The sequence below is a fragment of the Ostrinia furnacalis genome, unplaced genomic scaffold (assembly GCF_004193835.3).
Source record: "Ostrinia furnacalis isolate ACB-3 unplaced genomic scaffold, ASM419383v2 OfSCF7603, whole genome shotgun sequence".
Lineage (NCBI taxonomy): Eukaryota > Metazoa > Arthropoda > Insecta > Lepidoptera > Crambidae > Ostrinia > Ostrinia furnacalis.
Window position 1 is genome coordinate 1 of NW_021137842.1, and position 5,419 is coordinate 5,419.

Sequence of the window (5,419 nt, forward strand, 5' to 3'; positions counted from 1 at the left end):
TCCAGCTCCATCCAACTCCATCCAACTCCATCCAACTCCATCTAACATCCAACTCCATCCAACTCCATCCAACTCCATCCAACTCCATCCAACATCCAACTCCATCCAACTCCATCCAACTCCATCCAACTCCATCCAACTCCATCCAACTCCATCCAACTCCATCCAACTCCATCCAACTCCATCCAACTCCATCCAACTCCATCCAACTCCATCCAATTCCATCCAATTCCATTCAATTTCATTTTCAATATTCGAAAACCTAACTTGAAAACCTAACCTAACCTAACAACAAACCTAACAACGGTCGAACTTGGTGCCGCACCCCGGTTCCTTTACCGGCACGTTGAAGATCTTCACTCGTCTCTAAGCGGAAGGCGGTTGGTCCCACGGGGCTGGGCTACATGAGTTTTTCTTACGGGGATACATTTTTTTCTCTCTGTTTGGGCGCCCCTACACGATGGCATCAAAAGAGTTTTCAGTTTAAGTTCAGATCAATTCAGTTTAGTTCAGTTCCTTTTCATTCAGTTCCATTTAATTCCGTTCATTTCAGTTACTTTCCATTCAATTCTATTCAATTTCATAAAGTTCTATTAAATCTCATTCAATTCCAACAATTCCATGTTCCAATTCTAGAAGCGATTTTTTTAATTATTTTTCAAAAAGTTCCAAATTTCGCAGGTCTATACTGCCAACCATCTAGATGATGTCGAAGCAAAGCGAAAATGTCATGTAGCCCACCTCCATGGGACCAACCCCCTTCCGTTTAGAGACGAGTGAAGATAAACGTGCCTGTAAAGGAACCGGAGCGTGGCACATACAAAAATGTTGACCATAATTAGGTTTACCAGTTAGGTTTTCAATAGTTAGGTTTTTCGAAATTTGAAAATGAAATGCAATAGAATGGAAAGAAATTTAGTAATTGAATGGAATTAATGGAATAGAATATAATTTAATAGAATAGAAATTGAATAAAAATGAATGGAATTAATTAAATTGAATGGCATTGACTTATGCTGTATGGAAATGAATGGAATTGAATAAAATAGAATGGAATTAAATAAAATTGACTGGAAATAATGGAATTATATAAAATTGGATGGAATTACATAAAATTGAATGGTAATTTACTGGTAAGGAATAAAAATTATTGAATGGAATTGACTTCAATGGAATGGAATTGAATAAAAGAGAATGGTATTGACTGGAAAGGAACTGAACTGAAACTGACAACTTTTTTGATGCCATCGTGTAGGATACAACAAATTTCGATAGTTAGGTTAGGTTAGGCTAGCTTAGGTTTTCGAAATTTAAAAATGAAATGCAATGGAATGGAATGGATGAAATAGAATGTAATTAATGGCATTAATTGGAATTAGATGAATTTGAATGGAATTGACTGCAATTCGATGGAATTTAATGAAATTGAATGTAATTCCATCCAATTCCATTCAATTCCATCCAATTTGGTGCCGCACCCCGGTTCCTTTACCGGCACGTTGAAGATCTTCACTCGTCTCTAAGCGGAAGGGGGTTGGTCCCACGGGGCTGGGCTACATGAGTTTATCTTCCGGGGATACATTTTTTCTCTCTGTTTGGGCGCCCAAACACGATAACATCAAGAGAGTTTAATGGAATTGTATCGAATTGAATGGAATTCTCAAATGAATGAGATTTAATGGAATTTAATAAAATTGAATGGAATTTAATGAAATTGAATAGAATGAAATGCAATTAATTGAAATTGATTGGTATTTCATGGAATTGTTAAAATTGAATGAGATTTAATGGAATTTAATGAAATTGAAAAGAATTGAATGGAAAGTAACTGAAATAAACCGAATTAAATGGAACTGAATGGAAAGGAACTAACCTGAATTGAACTTACACTGAAAACTCTATTGATGCCATCGTGTTGGGGCGCCCAAACAGAGAGAAGAAAATTTATCCCCGTAAGATAAACCAATGGCCTTCTAGAAGCGATTTTTTATTATTTTTCAAAAAGTTCCAATTNAAGGGTTAAGTCCATTCAATTACATTCCATTCCATGGCACATCATTTTTAAAATTTGAAAATCTAACTTTAAAACAAAACTAACCTAACTATCGCACTAATCGGCTAACCTTACGGTCGAAATTTTTGTTCCTTTCCAGTCAATACCACTCAATTTTGTTTTATTCCATTTAATTTTAAATAATTCCATTCTTTTAAAATTGCGACCTTTGGTTTGCCACTTAGGTTTTCGATAGTTGGGGTAGGTTAGGTTTTCGAATTTGGGAAAAAAAAATGCAATGGAATGGATGAAATTGAATGGAATTTTTGAAGTTGAATGGGACCTAAACTGAATGTTATTTAATTAAATTGGTTTGAATTTAATGGAATTGTATCGAATTGAATGGGATTCTTAGTTGAATGAGATTTAATGGAATTTAATAAATTTGAATGGAATTTAATGAAATTAAATAGAATTAAATGCGATTAATTGAAATTGATTGGTATTTCATGGAATTGTTGAAATTGAATGAGATTTAATGGAATTTAATGAAATTGAAAAGGATTGAATGGAAAGTAACTGAAATAAACCGAATTAAATGTAACTGAATGGAAAGGAACTAAACTAAACTGAATTGATCTGAACTTAAACTGAAAACTCTTTTGATGCCATCGTGTTGGGGCGCCCAAACAGAGAGAAGAAAAATTATCCTCGTAAGATAAACCAATGGCCTTCTAGAAGCGATTTTTTTTATTATTTTTCAAAAAGTTCGAAATTTTGCAGGTGTATACTGCCAACCATCTAGATGATGTCGAAGCAAAGCGAAAATGTCATGTAGCCCACCTCCATGGGGCCAACCCCCTTCCGTTTAGAGACGAGTGGAGATAAACGTGCCTGTAAAGGAACCGGAGCGTGGCACATACAAAAATGTTGACCATAATTAGGTTTACAAGTTAGGTTTTCAATAGTTAGGTTTTTCGAAATTTGAAAATGAAATGCAATAGAATGGAAAGAAATTTAGTAATTGAATGGAATTAATGGAATAGAATATAATTTAATAGAATAGAAATTGAATAAAAATGAATGGAATTAATTAAATTGAATGGCATTGACTTATGCTGTATGGAAATGAATGGAATTGAATAAAATAGAATGGAATTAAATAAAATTGACTGGAAATAATGGAATTATATAAAATTGGATGGAATTACATAAAATTGAATGGTAATTTACTGGTAAGGAATAAAAATTATTGAATGGAATTGACTTCAATGGAATGGAATTGAATAAAAGAGAATGGTATTGACTGGAAAGGAACTGAACTGAAACTGACAACTTTTTTGATGCCATCGTGTAGGATACAACAAATTTCGATAGTTAGGTTAGGTTAGGCTAGCTTAGGTTTTCGAAATTTAAAAATGAAATGCAATGGAATGGAATGGATGAAATAGAATGTAATTAATGGCATTAATTGGAATTAGATGAATTTGAATGGAATTGACTGCAATTCGATGGAATTTAATGAAATTGAATGTAATTCCATCCAATTCCATTCAATTCCATCCAATATCCAACTCCATCCAACTCCATCCAACTCCATCCAACTCCATCCAACTCCATCCAACTCCATCCAACTCCATCCAACTCCATCCAACTCCATCCAACTCCATCCAACTCCATCCAACTCCATCCAACTCCATCCAACTCCATCCAACTCCATACAACTCCATCCAACTCCATCCAACTCCATCCAACTCCATCCAACTCCATCCAAGGAATTGAATGGAATTGAATGGAATTGAATGGAATTGAATGGAATTGAATGGAGTTGAATGGAGTTGAATGGAATTGAATGGAATTGAATGGAATTGAATGGAATTGAATGGAATTGAATGGAATCAAAATGAATGGAATTAATTGAGTTGAATGGCATTGACTTATGCTGTATGGAAATGAATGGAATTGAATGAAATAGAATGGAATTAAATAAAATTTACTGGAAATAATGGTTTATTAGGTTTGGTTTTCGAATTCTGAAAATGAAATGTAATCGAATGGAATTAGTGGAATTTAATGAAATTGAATAAAATTGTCTGGAATAGAATTGAATGGAATTGAATAAAAGTGAATGGCATTGACTGGAAAGGATCTGAACTGAAATTGACAACTTTTTTGATGCCATCGTGTAGGAGACATCAAATTTCGATAGTTAGGTTAGGTAGGTTTTCGAATTTTGAAAATGAAATGCAATGGAATGGAATATAATTTTGAAATAGAATGTAATTAATGGCATTTATTGGAATTAAATGAATTTGAATGGAATTGACTGAAATTAGATGGAATTTAATGAAATTGAATGGATTTGTATGGAATTCAATTCCATTCAATTCATTAAATTCCATTCAATTCTATTTAATCCATTCAAATCAATTAAATTTTAATATCGTTTAATGAAATAAAATCGCATGGAATGGAATGATTGGAATCGAATGGAATTTAATTTGATGATTCGATTCGATTTGATTCCATTCCATTCCATTCCAGAGCATCAGACAAAAGTTAAAAAAATCCGACTGTCGAAAGTCTAAAAATAATACAGTTCGTTATTTTAGGACAAATAAAGAAAATTATATTGTCCTGTTTCGTTGTTACAGACAATAGGTCCGGAATTTGCAATGCTCACGAATAGTCTCGTGTACCTACTTATACTTTACGATAAAATAAAAATTAGCCTAGGGCCATTATTTGGAGGGCCTCTCTCGGTACACCTCTGATCAGAAGAGCTAAAGCGTCTGCAGTAGAAGAGGACACCTGATCTACGAGGGTCTCTAGGAGGAAAACTCTAAAAAACCAACTGGAGGGGAGGATTTGAGGTCCCCTCAAAGCTGGAGAGGCGCACTCGAGAACAAGCTGAGACGGAGCTGCGGACGAACGTTCAATAACTCGCGATTTCGTTTCATTGGGCTCTGGTGGACACCGTCAGGTTAGTAGGTTGACGGGATGTGCGATAATGAGGCACCTACTTTTCAGATGTACTCTGTAGTCAGTTACATATTGTGTTATTGAATGAATACCTATATCTTAGCACATCCTACAAACTTTAGTTTTACCTACTCGTACTTACATGTCTAATGTCCAACCACCACCTAATTATTTTTTACTTTTTAAGTACGTACTCGTAGTTTCCATACCACAAAGTAGATATTGTGTTACAAGAGTCTGTGAGATAATAAAATTAATTTATTATAATAATTACTAATCATATTATATGTAATACTTTTTTGTTTACCTAAAAAGATTTTCTAAAGTGCCGTTTTCAGTTATAATTGTTTTAATTTGGTTTCGGCTCAGACCACGGCATTTCGTGAGTTCATTAAAAATAAAAATTAAATCTGTATTTTCAGCAAAGGAAGTCGATAGCTTTGT